At 39.9% G+C, this 23,261-nt stretch overlaps 1 long non-coding RNA gene and 1 pseudogene across 2 annotated transcripts in view; one reads left to right on the forward strand and one right to left on the reverse strand.

The window, feature by feature from the left end:
* LOC144798727 (uncharacterized) overlaps positions 1-23,261 on the forward strand; it is a 381,952-nt gene that overhangs the window by 212,568 nt on the left and 146,123 nt on the right. The gene's annotated exons all lie outside the window — the stretch shown is intronic.
* Positions 11,100-23,261, reverse strand: part of LOC144799295 (growth hormone secretagogue receptor type 1 pseudogene) — a 28,279-nt pseudogene continuing 16,117 nt past the window's right edge.

A 23,261-nucleotide genomic window follows, 5' to 3' on the forward strand; every position in this document is an offset into this window, starting at 1 on the left:
AGTGTTGTCGTCGGGCGTCGTTCGGAAGGCCACAAGCCAGCGGGCTAGTAGCCAAACAACGCGGTGAGCAGCAGAAAGCAGAAGGGCCCCACGCCGATCGTGGAGATGCTGGGGGGCTGCTCTTCGGTGCTGGAGCTGCTCAGGGTGGGGGCTTCTCGGACCCCAAAGCACTCACCAGGAAATTACTCGGTGGGCTTGCTGGGCAGAAGTCGTGCAGTCTTGGCGATGGCCGGTCCCTCGAGGTCTCGTCGCACCCACGGTTCTCAGCTGTGCTGTAGAGGTGGGTAGAGGTCAGAGGTGCCAGGGAAGCCGGGTCTCGTCGAGCTGGGCAGTCGGATTCCGGAGGAAGGACGTGCAGCAGACCGCAGTGTTCTTAGATGGTGCCTGCGGATGCAGGGTGACTACTCCTTAGCCACAAGGGAGAATCTTGAGGAAGAAATCGTGAAGTCCTTTCGTGGAAAGTGGTATCTTGATTCCAAAGATGATCTGATTTGGAAGGGGGCCAGTCTCTACCTTTATCTGGGAAAAGGGGGCTGGCACGCGACTAGGTCCTGCCCTATGGGTGGGACCAGGAGGGGGGTGGTTACACCCACTTCCTTGGCGGGCTTTCCCCAGGCCAGGGGCTGGAGTGCCCCTGGAACTGGTTTCAGCCGGCCTATGCACAGTGAGCACCGGGGTGCCACTTGCAGTCACCTTCCTCTAAAGCCCTGCCTACCTGGAATACACAAAACCCTGTCTGGGACGGTGCTGGCACCGCCCCTGGCAGGAAACCCTTTGTCCTTATCTCCTGCTCTGGGAGGACTCCCAGCAGCAGGAGGGCAGACTTGTGTCTCGGTGGCAGCATCCATTTTGTGGATGCTAAGGCTCTGTCTGACTTTTAACCGGGTTATAGGTTACATGCATGTCGTGTCCCTCTAGAAGGGTGGAATGCTAACCCCGTCGCCAGAATTGGCGAGGGGTTAGTATTCCAATTCGTATGACACCTTACTCGACATGTTTTGATAAAGCGATACCAGAGTTGGCATTTAACCGCGAGGATTATAATGCACTTAAGAGTATATGGTATGCGATATCATGGAAACGGCTAAGGGATAGATCCCGAAAGCCGCAGACAGGCTCAGCTCATGCCAGAGCACCATCTCACACGATTCCAAGCACTCTGCCTTCAGGATTGTTAAGGCCTGCCATAGGAGTGACTGATAGGAGATCTGTGTGTCCATTTTAGGGTTAGATATAGGTATACTATATCTAAAGCAAAGGGTGAGTACACCACCTTGCCCCAGCTGTCGTGCAGCCAGTTGTGTCAGATTTGGATGGCCAGCCAGGGGTGGCATAATACATGCTGCAGCCCCTGGTAGGCCCTGGGTACACCTATGCCCTGGGTACCTACGGTACACTGTACAGGGACTGATAAGGTGGCTCAGTATCCAATTTAGATATGTACCTAAGGTACATGGAATCCATTTTACAGAGAGAGCAGTGGGCCTGAGGTCCTGAATAGCAGGGCCTCAGGTCAACTAAGTCAGAAAACCAGCAAAACACCAGGCAAAAAGTTGGGGGCAACCATAGTCAGGGATCTACCTTCCTACACTTACCTACATCGCACATGGCTAAATACCGGTTGTAACGCTGAAATGTATTGAATTTTGGCGTTACCGACCGGTATTTAGCCACCTACATCTAGCCCCAAATGTTCTAAGAGCAGATTGCAAACCAGGATACTCAAGTTGCAAGCTAACCACTTTGCGTACTGCTCTTACATTCCGATGCGATTGATGTACTAATCAGTTGGCTCACCAAATATACATTCACAGTAGGTAAAAAAACTCCTGCCATATGAAGCCTAACGAGGCGAGACCCATTTTGCAACCCCTGCAAATGCCTGCAATCGCAGAAATTGAGGTAGGCGAGAGACAGAAGACATCCATCCCTTTGTGTCCCTTCAAAGAGAACATTTTTAAAGCTGCCCATGTCCTTTTAAAGGCCACAGATCTTTTGCTGTAAATGAAGATGTGAAAGTGTCTGCACAACCACGTGGCCGCAAGATTTTCTTTTTCTGGCAGGGAATAAGTCCTGTCTGTGTCTGAAAGGCTTCCAATTGTGTATGGCCCCATGCCATTGATAACATGCTAAAAATCTGAATGGTGGGTAATTCAGTTCAGTCACAGCTTAGCCCCAAATAAATAAAATAAAGATATGACTGGGCTGCTTCTGGTTAGCTGACAGTCAACATGTGTCCAACTAAAGATCTCTCATATACAGATTACGGTTGACAACATTGAAGTTAACAAAGCTCAAAAAGCTAAGAATCTGGTTGTCATGTTTGACCATTTGCTGATCAAGCAAAACAAACGAAAAAATTAATGAATGCAACTTCTAGCCGAGATTTCTTCTCCATATTGTGGCCTTTTCTGGAGGGAGAATTTAGGGTCACTGTAGCTAGAGCCATTTGTGGCTCTTGCTTGGATAATTATAATTCACTTTTTTGCAGGCCCCCAAAAATGTTGTCGCAAGTTTACACAAAATACAGAATAATGTAACTAGAGTAGTAATGTGTGCCCCATATTATTTACACTTATATCCTACTTTGAGAAAAATCCACTCTGACCCCTGTTGCCACGAGAGTTGAATTGAGGCCACCAATGCTGACATATTGAGCTGTTCATCAAGATTCTTCAGATTACTGCAAATCACATTTTTACTGGTATGCGCCCAGGAGAGAGGTCAGATCAGAGGACCTCATAATCTTGAGTGTGCCACATTACAAAAGAATCACCACTTATCCAATTTATTCTGTCTTCAGAAGAAGCACCTCTTATCTCATTCATCCTGTCTTCAGAAGAAGCACCACTTATCTCATTCATCCTGTCTTCAGATGAATCACCACTTATCTAATTTATTTTTTCTTCAGAAGAAGCACCACTTACCTCATTTATTCTGTCTTTAGAAGAAGCACCACTTTTCTCATTCATTCTGTCTTCAGAAGAAGCACCACTTATCTCATTTATTCTGTCTTCAGAAGCACCTCGTATTCATTCTGTCTTCAGAAGAAGCACCACTTATCTCATTCATCCTGTCTTCAGAAGAAGCACCACTTATCTCATTCATCCTCTCCTCGGAAGAAGCACTACTATCTAATTTATTCTGTCTTCAGAAGAAGCACCACTTATCTCATTCATCCTGCCTTCAGAAAAAGCACCACTTACCTAATTTATTCTGTCTTCAGAAGCACCACTTATCTCATTCATCCTGTCTTCAGAAGAAGCACCACTTGTCTCATTCATCCTGTCTTCAGAAGAAGCACCACTTATATCATTCATCCTGTCTTCAGAAGAAGCACCACTTATCTCATTCATCTTGTCTTCGGAAGAATCACCACTTATCTAATGTATTCTGTCTTCAGAAGAAGCCCCACTTATCTTATCAATTTTGTCTTGAGAAGAAGCACCACTTATCTCATTAATTCTGTCTTGAGAAGAAGCACCACTTATCTCATTCATCCTGTCACCAGAAGAAGCACCACTTATCTCATTCATCCTGTGTTCAGAAGAAGCACCACTTATCTCATTCATCTTGTGTTCAGAAGAAGCACCACTTATCTCATTCATCCTGTCATCAGAAGAAGCACCACTTATCTCATTCATCCTGTCTTCAGATGAATCACCACTTATCTAATTTATTTTTTCTTCAGAAGAAGCACCACTTACCTAATTTATTCTGTCTTTAGAAGAAGCACCACTTTTCTCATTCATTCTGTCTTCAGAAGCACCCCTTATCTAATTTATTCTGTCTTCAGAAGCACCTCGTATTCATTCTGTCTTCAGAAGAAGCACCACTTATCTCATTCATCCTGTCTTCAGAAGAAGCACCACTTATCTCATTCATCCTGTCCTCGGAAGCACCCCTTATCTCATTCATCCTGTCTTCAGAAGAAGCACCACTTGTCTCATTCATCCTGTCTTCAGAAGAAGCACCACCTATATCATTCATCCTGTCTTCAGAAGAAGCACCACTTATCTCATTCCTCTTGTCTTCGAAAGAATCACCACTTATCTAATGTATTCTGTCTTCAGAAGAAGCCCCACTTATCTTATCAATTTTGTCTTTAGAAGAAGCACCACTTATCTCATTAATTCTGTCTTGAGAAGAAGCACCACTTATCTCATTCATCCTGTCTTCAGAAGAAGCACCACTTATCTCATTCATCTTGTGTTCAGAAGAAGCACCACTTATCTCATTCATCCTGTCTTCAGAAGAAGCACCACTTATCTCATTCATCCTGTCTTCAGATGAATCACCACTTATCTAATTTATTTTTTCTTCAGAAGAAGCACCACTTACCTAATTTATTCTGTCTTCAGAAGAAGCACCACTTTTCTAATTCATTCTGTCTTCAGAAGAAGCACCACTTATCTAATTTATTCTGTCTTCAGAAGCACCTCGTATTCATTCTGTCTTCAGAAGAAGCACCACTTATCTCATTCATCCTGTCTTCAGAAGAAGCACCACTTATCTCATTCATCCTGTCCTCGGAAGAAGCACTACTATCTGATTTATTCTGTCTTCAGAAGAAGCACCACTTACCTAATTTATTCTGTCTTCAGAAGCACCACTTATCTCATTCATCCTGTCTTCAGAAGAAGCACCACTTGTCTCATTCATCCTGTCTTCAGAAGAAGCACCACTTATATCATTCATCCTGTCTTCAGAAGAAGCACCACTTATCTCATTCATCTTGTCTTTGGAAGAATCACCACTTATCTAATGTATTCTGTCTTCAGAAGAAGCCCCACTTATCTTATCAATTCTGTCTTTAGAAGAAGCACCACTTATCTCATTAATTATGTCTTGAGAAGAAGCACCACTTATCTCATTCATCCTGTCATCAGAAGAAGCACCACTTATCTCATTCATCCTGTCTTCAGAAGAAGCACCACTTATCTCATTCATCTTGTGTTCAGAAGAAGCAACACTTATCTCATTCATCCTGTCTTCAGAAGAAGCACCACTTATCTCATTCATCCTGTCTTCAGAAGAAGCACCACTTATCTCATTCATCTTGTGTTCAGAAGAAGCACCACTTATCTCATTCATCCTGTCATCAGAAGAAGCACCACTTATCTCATTCATCCTGTCTTCAGATGAATCACCACTTATCTAATTTATTTTTTCTTCACAAGAAGCACCACTTACCTAATTTATTCTGTCTTTAGAAGAAGCACCACTTTTCTCATTCATTCTGTCTTCAGAAGCACCCCTTATCTAATTTATTCTGTCTTCAGAAGCACCTCGTATTCATTCTGTCTTCAGAAGAAGCACCACTTATCTCATTCATCCTGTCTTCAGAAGAAGCACCACTTATCTCATTCATCCTGTCCTCGGAAGCACCCCTTATCTCATTCATCCTGTCTTCAGAAGAAGCACCACTTGTCTCATTCATCCTGTCTTCAGAAGAAGCACCACCTATATCATTCATCCTGTCTTCAGAAGAAGCACCACTTATCTCATTCCTCTTGTCTTCGAAAGAATCACCACTTATCTAATGTATTCTGTCTTCAGAAGAAGCCCCACTTATCTTATCAATTTTGTCTTTAGAAGAAGCACCACTTATCTCATTAATTCTGTCTTGAGAAGAAGCACCACTTATCTCATTCATCCTGTCTTCAGAAGAAGCACCACTTATCTCATTCATCTTGTGTTCAGAAGAAGCACCACTTATCTCATTCATCCTGTCTTCAGAAGAAGCACCACTTATCTCATTCATCCTGTCTTCAGATGAATCACCACTTATCTAATTTATTTTTTCTTCAGAAGAAGCACCACTTACCTAATTTATTCTGTCTTCAGAAGAAGCACCACTTTTCTAATTCATTCTGTCTTCAGAAGAAGCACCACTTATCTAATTTATTCTGTCTTCAGAAGCACCTCGTATTCATTCTGTCTTCAGAAGAAGCACCACTTATCTCATTCATCCTGTCTTCAGAAGAAGCACCACTTATCTCATTCATCCTGTCCTCGGAAGAAGCACTACTATCTGATTTATTCTGTCTTCAGAAGAAGCACCACTTACCTAATTTATTCTGTCTTCAGAAGCACCACTTATCTCATTCATCCTGTCTTCAGAAGAAGCACCACTTGTCTCATTCATCCTGTCTTCAGAAGAAGCACCACTTATATCATTCATCCTGTCTTCAGAAGAAGCACCACTTATCTCATTCATCTTGTCTTTGGAAGAATCACCACTTATCTAATGTATTCTGTCTTCAGAAGAAGCCCCACTTATCTTATCAATTCTGTCTTTAGAAGAAGCACCACTTATCTCATTAATTATGTCTTGAGAAGAAGCACCACTTATCTCATTCATCCTGTCATCAGAAGAAGCACCACTTATCTCATTCATCCTGTCTTCAGAAGAAGCAACACTTATCTCATTCATCTTGTGTTCAGAAGAAGCAACACTTATCTCATTCATCCTGTCTTCAGAAGAAGCACCACTTATCTCATTCATCCTGTCTTCAGAAAAATCACCACGTATCTCATTCATCCTGTCTTCAGAAGAAGCACCACTTATCTCATTCATCCTGTCTTCAGAAAAATCACCACTTATCTAATTTATTCTGTCTTCAGAAGAAGCGCATTTATTCTGTCTTCAGAAGCACCACTTATATCATTCATCCTGTCTTCAGAAAAATCACCACTTATCTAATTTATTCTGTCTTCAGATGAAGCACCATTTATCTAATTTCTTCTGTCTTCAGAAGAAGCACCACTTATCTAATTTATTCTGTCTTCAGAAGAAGCACCACTTACCTCATTCATTCAGTCTTCAGAAGAAGCACCACTTGTCTCACTTATCCTGTTTTCAGAAGAAGCACAACTTATCTAATTTAGTCTGTCTTCAGAAGCACCTCATATTCATTCTGTCTTCAAAAGAAGCACCACTTATCTCACTCAGCCTGTCTTCAGAAGAAGCACAACTTATCTAATTTATTCTGTCTTCAGAAGAAGCACCTCTTATCTCATTCATTCCGTCTTCAGAAGCACCACTTACCTAATTTATTCTGTCTTCAGAAAAAGCACCACTTATCTCATTCATCCTGTCTTCAAAAGAAGCACCACTTGTCTCATTTATCCTGTCTTCAGAAGAAGCACCACTTATATCATTCATCCTGTCTTCAGAAGAAGCACCACTTATCTCATTCATCTTATCTTCAGAAGAATCACCACTTATCTAATGTATTCTGTCTTCAGAGGAAGCACCACTTACCTCATTAATTCTGTCTTTAGAAGAAGCACCACTTATCTAAATAATTCTGTCTTGAGAAGAAGCACCACTTATCTCATTCATCCTGTCTTCAGAAGAAGCACCACTTATCTCATTCATCCTGTCTTCAGAAGAAGCACCACTTATCTCATTCATCTTGTGTTCAGAAGAAGCACCACTTATCTCATTCATCCTGTCTTCAGAAGAAGCACCACTTATCTCATTCATCCTGTCTTCAGAAAAATCACCACTTATCTCATTTATTCTGTCTTCAGAAGCACCACTTATCTCATTCATCCTGTCTTCAGAAGAAGCACCATTTATCTAATTTCTTCTGTCTTCAGAAGAAGCACCACTTATCTAATTTATTCTGTCTTCAGAAGAAGCACCACTTACCTCATTCATTCAGTCTTCAGAAGAAGCACCACTTTTCTCACTCATCCTGTCTTCAGAAGAAGCACAACTTATCTAATTTAGTCTGTCTTCAGAAGCACCTCATATTCATTATGTCTTCAGAAGAAGCACCACTTATCTCACTCAGCCTGTCTTCAGAAGAAGCACAACTTATCTAATTTATTCTGTCTCCAGAAGAAGCACCTCGTATCTCATTCATTCTGTCTTCAGAAGAAGCACCACTTACCTAATTTATTCTGTCTTCAGAAGAAGCACCACTTATCTCATTCATCCTGTCTTCAGAAGAAGCACAACTTATCTAATTTATTCTGTCTTCAGAAGAAGCACCTCTTATCTCATTTATTGTCTTCAGAAGAAGCACCACTTACCTAATTTATTCTGTCTTCAGAAGAAGCACCACTTATCTCATTCATTCTGTCTTCAAAAGAAACACCACTTATCTCATTCATCCTGACTTCAGAAGAAGCACCACTTTTATCATTCATTCTGTCTTCAGAAGAAACACCACTTATCTCATTCATTCTGTCTTCAGAAGAAACACCACTTATCTCATTCAGCCTGACTTCAGAAGAAGCACCACTTATCTAATTAATCTTGTCTTCAGAAGATGACTTCTGATTTTTAATCCACAACTTGATGTTGGATTCAGCTTATGCAGCCAATGGGGATATTGCACTGGCTTCAATAAAAAGAACCGTCTTCGATGTTAAAGTGTTTGAGAAGAAGACTTCTGATCCCAGAAGATGAGCTGTCTGAAAGTGAGTTCTGATTCCTTGATTTCACATCTACAGCTGAATTTCAATGAACTGTCTGCTAGCATGATTGCATGCATGATATGTGGATAATACGTCTGTTGTTCAAAATTGGTCATACAAAAGGTTGGGCAATGAATATTGGGAAATATGTTGTTGACAAGCCTTAATTAAAGCTTGACATCAACACAAACGGAAATTGTATACCGCTCAGCTTATTTTGTACTGGAAACTGAAGGTTCATAAATAGGTAAATGGAAAAGCAGGCAAGAGTCTTCTAAACAGGACAGGGTAATGTGAAATGTCTTCGGCTTTCTGGTGAGAGGTTACGAGCAGAATGAATTAGAAGAATCTGTGTCATGCTTGTCTAGGGACTTTGGGTTATGTCATCTGGCTGTTCAACTTAAAATTATTTAAAGGAACTATTTGTTCTTCAGTTATAGATACAAGAAAACCTTCTAATACTTGAAAATAAAAAAATAATAACCTAGTATTGATGACTGGTTGTCAGATTACAACAGTCTGGTGGGAGTGAAAAGATTCTTACTTAAAAGAAGAAACATAACTCACAATTCTTTAAAGCATTTAAAACAATTCACATGCTTTTCTGATTTCAAATCAATACCTTTATTGTTACCATGCATTCATAAGTGCATCATTGTCTTTAGAACATGGGTCCAAATTTCAAACCAGCGTCTTGTATTTTTTTTTTCACTGCTAGCAATCACTTCCTGCAAATTTAAATAGAGCTCCTTAGGGCTCTACTCACAGATTACAACATCATAACAACATCCCACCCAAATTCAATACAAAGTTATAGCTGACGTCTCATCTACTCCAGACATCCAAACCCTCAAACACTGCCTGCACCTCAAATAAACCTAGATGCCTGAAGGGTAACCAAACTAAAACAGAATTGTTGTTATTTGCCAAGAACAACAAGCAACATCTAGGGCACACCTGTCTCATCTTCACAAACCTGGGTGGATTTGAAGCCCAACTTTTACTCAATGTCAAGTAACTCTGTCTCACCCTGGACACCAATGTTAAGTCAAGAAACACATTACCTACAAAACATAAGATGGCCTAATTGGCATCTCACTCTTCCTCAAGAAAGGGACACCATTCCTCCCAGAAAGTGACTTCAGGACTGCTGTTCATGCCATCATACTCTTGTATCTGGGTAGTGCCAGAGCTCTGCTCCTCGCCTCCCAAACGCCACACTGGTTCTCCTTAAGGGCATGCTGCATTGCTTCTCATTATAGGCCTGAAGAAAAATGACTACATCTCCTCGACCATGATGGAACTCTAATGGCTCCTCTTACCTGCCTTACCATCTTGAAAACCAGCGGCATAATCTACAAACTCATCACAACTGGTACCCACTCACCACTTCAGGTGATTCTAGCCCCACCTGCAGCCAGTAAACCATCAGGATGAACAGGTCTTCTCATTCTATGCTCCTAGCATCTCTAACTATATCTCTGTATGCATGGGATTGCCCCACTGCTGCTCCAATTTAAACATTATTTGAAAACTCATCTTTTTAAAGAATGCTATCATTGTCTTTTCTTTTGATGCTGCACAGCACTCTGCTGTCTTTCGGCTAGGGTTGAAGTACTACATGAATACTACAAATAAATCCTGAATATCGAATCAGCATTTTAATTTTGTAGCACTGTAGAGAAATTGACCCCTAAATATTTGTTTTTAATCAATATTTGTAATTAAATTGTTCACCAGTGATCAATGATTCATTACATCTATTGCATGTACACACTTTATGTTAAATCAACACCAGAACTTTTCAGTAACTGTTAGAGCCTTAATCCTGATGTTGGAAGATGATTGCTCATGTCAAATCAGCTCTTTTATTCATTGAATAATTATGATTATATTTATTGAACTGATTTAACATTTGACTGCTTGATTTAAAATGAACAGAACATTTTTGCCTAATTTCAGAAGATGATTTCTGAATTCTTGATTTCCATTCTCCTCCACCAGTCAATTATTCATTACACTCATGTTTGCAATCCACTCATGTGAAATTGAAATCTTGTTTTTAGAAGATGAGTAAACAGTTTTTGAAATATGAGGTCTATGTTCAAATCCACACATTGAGGTGATTTTAAACTTCCTTGCACTAATTTCATCTGAATTTTTCTTTTTAAATCAACAAAGGTTTCTTATTTAAAAAGATGGCCATTATTTCTTTCTTTCAAAACATCTCTTAGATTTTATATTTATCTAAAGTACTAAAGAACAGGTGCAGTGTTTTTAACTAAATCCTTGATTTCAAATTAACAGGTAACTTTTTGACGTTTCTTATAAAATCAACACTCATTTTCTGAACATTTCTAAAGAAAACTCAAGCTTCTACCCATGAGCCAACAATTTGTTTAGGGGGGTTTGAAACCAAGTGGTCATGATTTATCTCCTTAAATTAGTCTACTTTTCTTCTTACTTTCCATTCAAATTGATTTCAGTAATTGCATCCTGATCAGACACTATGTACAACTTCTGTGATGTGCAACGATTCCTGCAGGGTCATGCACCCCACCAACACTCCCACCAACATTGATTTTCAATAGACCTCTTAATCTGAAACAGTGAAGAAGAAACGGTGAGTAGGCAAGCAGTCCAGTCCTCAGTGGAAGCGATTAGGCCTACAGCTCGATATGCTGGGTCTGCCTATTGTTGATGCTTCGATTCCAAGTGGATACGGTGCGCCACTCCCTCTGGCGGGACATGGTTCTGCCATGCCTAATCCGTAGCATCTCGCAGGCCGAGGCCCGGTACTGGGCTGACATAGTGTTGTACAAGACTGGGTTGATGGCCGCGCTGAGGTAGTACAGCACACAGGAGAGAAGGCTGAAGTACTGGGCCACCACATACATCTCAGATGTTCCCGAAGATATGGACAAAAGGTTTCGGCCCACATGGAAGGGCAGCCAGCATAAAACGAAGGCAAGCACTATGACAGCTGTGAAGACAAAGGGTTGGATAAATTACTGGTCCCTTCAAGCCATAGCAGCATTTGTATTACAGGAGGACATTACTTGCCACCATGTGCAGATTACATAAGCACAGTTAGACATTTACTAAAACATTATTGAGAAGTCATCTCTTGTACCTAATTATTTAGGGCAAATTACATTTGTTTAGCAGGTGGTCAGTATTTACATATGTACACATTTAAAGGCACCAAGGTTTGTGCTGAGTACAGGCTTTGGCCAGATTTTCTTGAAGGTCAGAAGTGAGGGAGCCATTCTCAGGGAGCACACTTGTAGGGCAGTGATGTGGGTCAATCTGTCAACATTTGTCTCCTGGTATCGGTTATAGGTAGCTGATGCACACACCTGGAGTTCATGCCTAAAACGTATTTCTCTGTTATGTTTGTGTGAGAGTTTATGTTGTACATTAAGGTAAGTAAAACAATTCTCCCATTGGGATACCAATCAAATATACATAATTCTTTCAACCAACAAACCACACTCTTCCCTCACACCTCAGAGATCAGCATTCATAAGAAGGTACCACATCCACATTGCATTTGCACAGAACTCTTAATTAAATATGGAGTAGAATACAGCAATCTATTCTTTTAGAACGCTCATATCTCATGTTGTAAAGTGCTATTTCCACACGTTTGAAAAAAGCAAGCAATATTAAAAATTGAGGCTTCACAGTTCAAAATATCATTTATAAATGAATCCCCCAACCCACAATACCGCACAAACACTAATATAAAGATAAAACTTCTTGTACAGAGACACAAATTAATTAGAACAGGGAGAAAACTAATGGCAGCGCACGTAAGCCTATTGCAATGTTGCTGGCCCGCTATAAGTATAAACAGTAATATGTCATGTTTCGATAAACAAATCTTCTATCATACTACAATTTCAAGAGAATCTTGCATAAGAAATATACGTTGACACGTTTTGGTAGTTCTTATAATGTATTGCCACCTTCTTCAGGACAAAAACAGAATAAACAATCTCCCAAAAAATTGAAATCTGCATAAAAGAGTAATGATAATTATTCCACTGTACATTCCTAGGATTTAGGAGTCATAATGCAAACAATATCACAACAGTATTATAAATACAATATCCCCTCTGTACATTTACTATTGTTCAAAAGTCACAGTGCAAACAATATCTCTGTGGTACTCAAAACACACTTACTAAACATTGATCATTCATGACTCATTGCCTGGGGTTAACCTCCCCACAACCTTCTTTTGTTCATGCATTTATTTCAAGGTCAATATCTTATACTATTCAAACCCAACCGTCTTTCAATGCCTTAGGGTAATTAAACGTTTGAGTTGTCCACAAGGGTGTCACGTCCACCATTATGGTTGGACATTCGCCTGGTCAAAACGGGACCCATGCTATTTCCATCAAAAACATACTGCTTTCGTTACCAGGAATTCCTTTCTTACTCACTGCAAACCCTTTCACACTTCGAAGAATCAGCTGAAGGGCTGTTATATCAGGCCTTTGATATTCGAAATAAAGTACCCAGAATGATCCTTCTCTATTAGTTCATAACATTCAACCATTATATAATCTCTCTGAGGGGACAAAATGGATTGCAATGTTTATTATTATTTGTTTTAACCCTCCATTTTTCCCCTTTACTTTTCCTATGATTTTTCTCAGTAAAGACCTCAAAATGTAGTAATGGGACTTAATACTTCTTTGCTGATGTGTATTTATAAATCACAAATGTCTCCCTGCCTGGATTTCAAAAGAGGAATGCTTGAAAATATATGTAGATTTTATAAAAAAAACTCAGAATCTAATTTATACAGAGGATCTATTACTCAATGTAGATTTGTACCAATGCCTTAACATCAAAGTGATGAGTACCAAGAGAAAGCAAAAGGAAAAAAGAAAGAAACCCTCGATGTGCCCTTGACTGAGCTGAAAAGGTATGAAAGTGAATAACAGAAATACTTGCCTTCGGGAGACAGAGATGTGGGATTACCATAGGAAAATTAAAGGAGACAAAAGGGCAGACTAAAAAAATAAATAAATAAAGATTGCCACCCTTTTTGTTATAAAGTCACTGCAAAGAAACTGTAAAATATTGGCAACTTACCTATAGATAAAAAGTAAACAATAGACAAAAATATTTTTCACTAAAAATATGTTTACAATTACATACATTTATTTATAGATACAATATAAAATTAAATACGCAAACAAATAATATATCTTTTTTTGATAATCAAATGTATTGGCATTTGGATAAAAAAAACTTTCACACAGACAGCTAAATCCTGCACAGTGTGGCTAAGACCATTATCAGTAAGAGCGGTGACATATGCCTGAGTACTGGGTCCCATTCATAAATATAGGAAGATAAGCAAGGGCATTCACAGCGATTAAAACAACAGGTTGAGCCATTTACCCAAGATCTTTTCAAACATTTCAGGACACCCCCTGGCCTCAAAGAGAGGTTCCTCCTGGGTCGCGCACCAATCCACCCCTCTTTGCCATTTCCGTACAGTAGGGGGTTAATAATAATATATATTTAAACAATATTTTCAAAACTATTAAACTCTAGGAATAATAAATATACTATTCCCACTCCAGACTGTGCAACAGTAGAAACAGAGTAGTTCACTTAAAAAAATAACATATTTTAACATCTACTAAATAAATGAAAATATCAAATTGTAAATACAAAAATTATATATCTAAATTTTAACACAAAGTTAAATTACATAATTATTGAAATGTTTCATAATTATTATCGATTAAAACAAAAAGTATTAATTTAATTGAAATGCCTCACTATGGGCCTGATTACGGTGTCGGGCAGACTATCACATTACAATGAAGGCGGTCGGACCACAGATGTAGGGGGGAAAGACAGCTGCCTCCGATAGGATCCAACATCCTGTTGCGGTGACAATCGGAATCCTATCCCTTCCATGGAGGCGGTGACACCGTAGGGATTAGGATGTCCCTTTCTGACTGCATTTTCATGGTGGTCAGCCCGTGCATTTGGAAACAAACTTTGGGGGCCCCAAGCAGAGCCGCGCCCCCAAGGGCCACTCTTATGTGGCCCTGGGGGCACCCCTTTCCTCCCCTCATTCTCTCAACATGGCAGTGGACCATGCTTCTAACCGTATGTACTGCATGTAGACCCTGATTGCTGAATCTCTGTGTATTTTTTGGACTCTATGCATATGCAAGCACCGTGCAGACAGCTCCTCTGTTGTTCATTGTTCACTGTAATCTATGTTGTTAATAAAAATATATACAAAACAAAGTAGACCACATGTGCCCCCAGACAACTTCCATGTTCCTTCCTGCACAAAAACAATCCAGTGAGGCGTTTTCCTCTTTCTCTGTGTACTGCAAAATGCAGCATACCTAGAAAGAGGAAGAAACAAGGAGAATTTTTTTTATTTATTTATTATTATTTTTTTTTACGGAGTTTTATATAGCGCGAACTAGACCCGAACCGAATCAGGTATCAGAGCGCTTTACATAGCACCAGTTACGTTACATGAGGACGGACACACATTCATTTTTAGGCACGGGGAGATTAAGTGATTTGCCCAGAATCACAGGAGGTTTTGGCGTCGTTACAGAGACTCGAACCCAGATCCCCAGGTCCGAGGTCGAGTGCCCTAGCCGTTAGGCCAATTGAGATATTTCTCCTCATTGTGCCTCTCTTGGGGAGGCGTAAGGTTTTGGTCCATCCACAGATTTACAAGGTCTTGTAAATCTGGGGAAGCATCAAAGTCCATGTATGCTGTATGAGAACACCCATCGCAACGCCCATGGCACGCCTCTCTATCGCAGAGTACGCCAATGCAGCAATTTGCACTGCCTTCCCTTACTCCATATTTATGCGGCCATTCAAAGCCATGCAGAGTAGCTTCTTGTGGCTTCATAGATATGATATAGTGATTTGTGCAATATTGTTTCACAAAAAGTGATGCAACGGCATCTGCAAGGGCCTCGTAAGTAAGGGCCATTGTGTTTTTTATCCATCTAGTTTGAGGTCCTTACTAATGTACCCACTGTGCCATTTATGTGTGCATTTGTGGGTTGCCATCGCTTTGGTAGCCACAGTATGTCCCAACCAGACCTGTCTAGTAACACCCCTGTCAACAACACCCATTTCGTAAGTGTTTCAAGGGAGATCCAATCCTGAAGGAGTCTAAGATGTGCAGCCTGTTCGCACTGCCTCCTTAATGCCCAAGTGTGCTTTGAATCTGGGTGTCCACATGAGCTCTCTTGCCTCCTCATACAAAGCTGCAGTTTTTCTGTAGAACCTTGGGGCCAGATTGACTAATATTTTGTGCTGTGTTTGCACACAGATTTGCTCTGAAAAGTTGCTTAAGAGTGACAAACGCAGCCTAAGCACTGCTTTGCATCACTCTGTGTCAAGGAGGCGTTACATGGCTGGCACATGGGTGCTGCTATGTAACCCCTCTTTCTTTTTGACACAAAACCCTATCTAGATACACAGGGTTTTGCATAAAAATTGAACGCAAATTGAAAGAAGGCATTAAAAGGAGAAATGTTTTATTTCTCCTTTCTTTTCCATCTTTGCATGTGTGCTGTAGAACACATACAAATTAGGAAAGGTTTTAAAGTTGGTACACAGACATAATATCGACTCCAAAATATCATTTGGACAGAATATCGAGATTTAAATATCGTTTGGAGAAAATATCAACAGGACAGAATATCGACAGCCAAAATATCGTTGTTAAGGTAAGTGAAGTAATATCGACTGTAAATAATATTGAAAGTAAAAAATATCGTTTTTTATATAATATGTAATTATTTATAGTGTTTTTATGTTATAATATGTGTGAAAAGTGTCATTTTATGTTATAATTATTTTTAATTAATGATTTTTTTTTAAATTATTGTGTAATTTTATTCTGTAGCGGGTTGTGGGTTTATAGGGGAATAGGGTGGGAAGTAATTTAATTATAATTAATTAAATATGTACATTTATTAATTGGTAGTAATAATTAATTAATTGGTAATTAAATAATAAATTAATTAATTGGTAATTAAATAATATATGGTATTGGTAATTAAATAATGTATGTTAATTGGTAATTAAATAATATATGTTAATTATTTAAAATTTAATTGGTAATTAATTTAATTTAATTTATTAATTGCTAATTATGTAAATTAAAATAATGTATTTCCTGTAGCGGGTTGTGGGTTTATAGGGGAATAGGGTGGGAAGTAATTTAATTATTATTTATTAAATATGTAAATGTATTAATTGGTAGTAATATTTAATTAACTGGTAATTAAATAATATTTGTTAATTAATTAAAATGTAATTGGTAATTATTTTAATTTAATTGATTAATTGCTAATTATGTTAAATTAAAGGGGTATTTTTAGGGTTCAGGGTCAGTTTTTAGTTTTTGGGTAAAGGGGTATTTTTAGGGTTCAGGGTCAGTTTTTAGTTTTTGGGTAAAGGGATATTTTTAGGGTTCAGGGTCAGTTTTTAGTTTTTGGGTAAAGGGGTATTTTTAGGGTTCAAGGTCAGTTTTTAGTTTATGGGTAAAGGGGTATTTTTAGGGTTCAGGGTCAGTTTTTAGTTTTTGGGTAAAGGGGTATTTTTAGGGTTCAGGGTCAGTTTTTAGTTTTTGGGTAAAGGGGTATTTTTAGGGTTCAGGGTCAGTTTTTAGTTTTTGGGTAAAGGGGTATTTTTAGGGTTCAGGGGCAGTTTTTAGTTTTTGGGTAAAGGGGTATTTTTAGGGTTCAGGGTCAGTTTTTAGTTTTTGGGTAAAGGGGTATTTTTAGGGTTCAGGGTCAGTTTTGGGTTTTTGGGTAAAGGTTTTTTTTTAGGGTTCAGGGTCAGTTTTGGGGTACAGGGGTACAGTGTAAAAATAAAGTAAAATTAAATTTACATTATTTTAATTTAATGAAATTAAATTAAATTAAATTATATTTAAATAATTTTAAATAATTTAAATTAAAAAAAATTATTATATACTTACCAATACTTACGTTGTAATGGTAGTGCGTTGTAAAAGTTGCGTTGTAACGTCATATATCCACTGTTGCACTCTTTGCAGTGGGAATAGTAATTTTTACTCTTTTGTATTTGTACGTTAATAATATTGGCTATTATTTAATTAAATGTTGTTACTATATATATATATGTTTTAAGAAATATGATTAAAAAAATATTATTTTTTTACTTTCATTAATTATTTAATTATTAAAAGTTAATTTAAGTATTGTTAATTATATTTTAGTAATTAATTTTTTATATTAATGTAATTAAACATTGTTTTTATTAAAGTCGATATTTTTTACAACTATATTTTTGTAAACGATATTTTGTACTCGATATTTTTGTACTTACCTGTTTGTACATACAAACTCGATATTTTGGTTGTAGATATTTTTTCCTCGATATTTTGGGTAGTCGATATTTTGGTAGTCGATATTATTTCAGTGATCCTTTAAAGTTGTCTAGTCATAGTATGGTTGTGGTCAAAATCTATGCCAGACTCATGCAAACACCCTTGCACTCTGGTGCAAAGGTGTGAGCGTGGGGCTCAGCAGCAAAACTCTGCACCGACGCCAGGGAGAGGGGAAAGTGCCATATTTCTGTAGATATGAAACTTTTCTTCCTCCCTGTCTTGCAACCCAGCGCAGCATTTTTTAGTGCTGCTGCGCTGCTTTGGGTGACACTTTCATTAATCTGGCCCATTATGATTTCCCTCCAGGTTGTGGGCGGCACTACCTAGAAGACACGTAAAGAGGTATGTTAGAATTTCAATTTTTTTAAATAAAGAATTGTTATTGTTTTATTAAGTTCATTGACAAACACAACACAAACAAGACCACTGCCCACCAAGTCCTGCCACAGGAAGCCACAAAACATATTTGAAGGCTCAACATTTCTCGCATGGAGCCTGAGATAGTCCCACCATTTGCCCCATAGCCCCTCGTGCTTTATTTGGCAGCCCCCGCTGTATATATGGGCCGCTCCTGCAGAGCACACCAGTCTACCACCCTCCACCATTCCTAGAATTTTCATTTTTACTGTGGCATTTTCCCTAACTAAGAGAGAGGCAGTGCCATCTCTTTATTCTAATCTGCCAATATTTCCTTTTTTAAAGAAGGTCAGTCCACTTTCTCCATTTTCCCCAGCGTTGAAGTAATATTTTAAACCAAATAGGGGGCGCGCCTCTCTCCCTATCTGAAGAGAAAATCACTTTAAATGTCTAGTTTCCTAAGGGACAAAGTAATATTTCAGATTTCAGATCTGATTGTGTTTATTTTGAATAAAGGTACCTTTTCAAAAGCTTCTAGCTGTCTCATAAGTGTCCATGGAGATCTATTAGGCTCTGTAAGGGTCAGCAGCTCATCATCAGGATATTTGATGCGGCTCAGCCCCAGATCTTCTGCCTGAGCCCATATCTGAGCCATCCCAGGCTGTAGTTACTAGGGGCTCAATGGACATGGCAAATAGCCAAAGGGAGAGAAGGCATCCATGAGGTATTTAAACAAAATAGGGGAAACGCAAATATCGTGGGACAGTATATCAGGGCAAAAATATCATGTAGGTCATTTTCTATGGATAAGTTTTACTATACATATCTCCACATATATGTACCTTGACCATATATGTATCTTCACAGTACATAGATCTGGAGTTAAGAATAGTAAATAGATACTCACCTATTCACACTTTGCTTCTCAATATTTCTGTTCCCGATATTACTGGCATGATATTCTGTCCACACGATATTTGTGTTTCTGATATTCTGTCACCGATCCATCCTTGATGGCTCCGTCTTTTTTTCCTCCTGTTTTATTTATTAGATTTTGAAACAAACAAGAAAATAAAATGCAAAAAAGGAACATAATAAAACAGATCAACATAATCAATCATATTGATGCATAAAAATTAAGTATGAATTACAATCTTCATACAGGCAACGATTACTAAAGGGGTACAGGACCCAGGGACGGCAGCCCACTCCGTTATATTTTTACAAAAATGTTGTTGGTATCTAGAGGGCATTCTGCCCCCTCGAGGGGCAGGTTGGGGGTAATAACCCCCATCCGCTCTTTGTGGTTGCAGAAAGACTGTCAGCATATTTTATGGGGGTGGGGTCATGGCAATGCTAATGGTAGGAGGCCCACACCCCTATATATATTTTTCAGTGGTCCTGGTAACTAGTGGGTTTTCAGTCCCTCCCCGGGAGGGGGCAGATTAGGGTAATCAGGGAATCACCCCCATCTGTGCTCTGGGGGGGGGGGGAGAGCAGAAATACTGCCAGTATATTTTGTTGGGGGTGGGGGCATTACCATGCCCAGGATCAGCAGCCCCCACACCTACATTTTTAATTTTTTTTTATCTTTCCTTGGTGCCTACTGGGCTTTCTACTGCCTCTGGAGAGTAGATTGGAGGTAATCACTCCCCCTATGTCCCGGGAGGGGGGGGGGGGCGGGGGGGGCAGAAAGTCTGCCAACATACTTTTTTTGTGGGATGCGGGCATGGCCATACCCATGATGGGCAGCCCACATCCCTATTTTTTAATGTAATAAAGCCATGGTGTTTAGTGGGCTTCCTACCACCTTGGGGGGACAGATCAGGGGTAATTCCCCCAATCGACCCTGGTGTCTAGTCAGCTTACTGCCCCACCACACTTGGGGTGCAGATTGGGGGTAATCACTCCCTGGGAGGGCAGAAAAGACTGCCTGCATAATTTGTTGGGGGTGGGGGCATTACCCTGCCCATGATGGGCAGCCGCAACCCCTATATTTTTATTTAATAAGCCATGCTGTCTAGTGGGCTTCCTGACACCTGGGGTGGAGGGGGGGGGGGCAGATCAGGTGTAATTTCCCACATTCACCCCCCAGGGGGTGCAGAAAGTCAAATGTGCTGGGGGAGCACAAGCTCTTGCCTAAAGAACCTCTCCCCCATCCCTGGTGCCTAGTGGGTGAATCCTTGCTGGGGATCGCTCTCCTCTGATGATCCCCAAGCTGGGATCCACTGGGGAGGGATATCATTGGAAATGGGAGAGTCTCCTTTTTGCAATGATACCTCTCCCATAAGAATCAGTGCTCAGGGGGGTGAGATATGCCCCCTGAGCGCTGATGTAGTGAAAGTAAAACAAGCACATCTGCTTGTTTTACTTTTACTTTAGTGTAATGACATCAGCGTGCCCTGTACGCTTATCATCATTACTTTAAAGGCAAAATAAAGCTGAGGGTTGGCTTGCAGTGTGGTGGCGTCTGGTTGTGTCATCTGCAGTGGAAGCATAGAGGGATGGTGTTTTCTGATTTCAGGAAAACTGTTGGGAGGACGAATCTGCTCGGGTTTGAGCTTTTTGGTACAGTAGCAGTTTCCCATCTGTTAAATGTTTTATGCATGGTGCCGCCATCTTTGTTGGAGCTCGGTTGTTGTTGTATTTGAGTGATCTGATTGGCTGGCTTTTCTGATGGTTTGGTGTTGTGTTTTGCTTTGTGAATGTGCATTTTGGACGTAAAGTTTGCTTCTTTTTCTTTCACTGCTGAAAGAAGGGAGACATGCTGTTACATGATATCTTCTGAATGTTTGTTGTCCCTCTTGTGTCCCATCACTTTGCTTTCAATGTCTTCATATTATCTGTCTTAAGATTTTCATGGTGTCAGTTGGGAGTTTAAGAAACTCTCCATGGACTGATCAACCCCCATCATGCTCCTGTGTACCTTGCTACCTTCCTGTGTACACAACTAAGCATTAATAAATACTTCTATATGTTCCTGTTTGCCTCCAGTGACCTGTGGTTATTTACTTGCTTTGTCTTGAAAATGACCATCTTTTATGTGATATTCCCCCAGATTTTTGCCTTCTTTACATGAACCCGTCTTTGTTCAGGACTCTGTGCTATAAATTTTCTCCTGCTAACCAGTGGTAAAGTGCTTGTGCTCTCTCCTTTCTAAACATGGTAAAACTGGAATACACCTAATTGGCACATTTAATTTACTTGTAGATCTGTAGTAAAAGGAAGTACCTGTAGATTGGGCCTGTAAATTAAATGCTAGAAGTGGGCTGCAAGTGCAACACTCATTGGGTCACCCAATAAAGAAACACTGTAAAGCATCTCTGGTCCGCCCTTCAACCTGTGTGTGCAGTTTTGAACTGCCATTTCGACCTGGTCCTACGGACCACTGCCTACTCTAAAACTATGAAACTTTAAAGGTTATTTTTTTTTTTTTAACTTTAAAAAAAAAAGATTACTTTATTAAAAAGCAATCATTGACATGGTGGTTTACTTCCCACAGCAACCTTATTAGGAATCTTTATTTATGAAATGATTCTTTTGTACATTAGGTAATCTTGATTTCTAATTTTTGTACATATGGTCCCAAATGCCATAGGCCTGGGCACAGTGTTTTTAAAAAGCAGAGCATGTATATTTAATATTTTACTTGTCCTGGCAGTGAAAAACCTCCACTGCTGTTTCTCACTGTAGCAAGGCTAGCTCTCTCGTAGGAAAACTCTGGGTTACATTATGACCATTTATAATGCTTAATTTTGGTTTGGAGTCAACTAGAAAAATGATTCAAGGACTCAATTTATTTAAAATCCAGTGTTCTCATTTTACTGCCTTAGCCAAATGTGCCTTTCTGCCAGTTCCTGTGTCACCTGACTGGTGAATGGCTCCCCTGTTGTGAGATGTTGATTGCTCCCAGACAGACTGTGCCCAGCCGCTTCCTGAGCTTCAAAGGGGGCCTTCCCTCTCACCGGCAGATGTGACTTACACCTCCCTTTGTCTTCCTAATGAGCTTGGCTTCAAACCCAGTGGGAGGGGGAAGTTGCCCCAGAACTGGTTTGGAGTGACCAGAAGGAAAGGTTTGCCCATTCCCATAACCACACCTCTGAGTGGGCACAGGGACTGGCCTCTGTGTTCTGCAATGCATCACTTTATCCCCTAAAGATGCGTCAGAATTTCTAACGCATCCAAGAATCCTTGCGCCATGGAGCACTGTATTATAAATAGAACTCACCCATGGTGTCTTTAGGGCATTTACGGCAGGCGCAAAAGATCTGACGCATCGATGCCGATGCATCAGTTCTTCTAAATAGGACCCATGGTATTCAGGGGTAACATCAATGATGTTCGCATGCAGGAGCGTTGGCTTTTATTTTTTTACTGTGCTCATATCCCACAAAAATGGAAAGACAAGAAAAAATAGAACCCATGCTTACTCGTAAATGTTACAGGCATCTGCTTGCAATTAAAAAAAAACATAAATTGAAAATAAAATTATAACCATCGCATATCATTTTAATTGAGGAGTGCAGGTGCGTCACTGCAGACAGCCCTTACATCGACAAACCCTTTTTACTTTAATGCACATTACAGGAAACTGTGATTCTCGTTGGTACAAACAAAATGTACTATTGGCTCTAAATTAATTGTAAGCTGTAGACATAGCTCAAATTCACAAGGATGACTAAAAAAACAAAAAGTGTAAACAATGGAAAGGAAAATGCACTAACAATTTAAAATATTGTCCAACCCGGTTTAGCACTGAAATACTTTTTAGGGTGATATGAACATGTGATCAAGGGAAAGCTGTCACTAACAGTGCAAGAGCCAACGGCTGAAGTGAGTTGACGTATAGCCCCTTAGGGGCATATTTATGGCTTTGTGGTGCAGCGCAGAAAGTGACCTTGCTGCACTGCATCACAGGGAAAGGACAGGAATGCGCTGTATTTATCTCAATAGGGTGCTTTCCTGTACTTTCTCCCAGCAATGGCACACAATGGGCTCCCTAGCACCAACGCAGGCGCCCTTGCACCAT

Source organism: Lissotriton helveticus, chromosome 12 (assembly GCF_964261635.1).
Source record: "Lissotriton helveticus chromosome 12, aLisHel1.1, whole genome shotgun sequence".
In the NCBI taxonomy this organism is placed as follows: domain Eukaryota; kingdom Metazoa; phylum Chordata; class Amphibia; order Caudata; family Salamandridae; genus Lissotriton; species Lissotriton helveticus.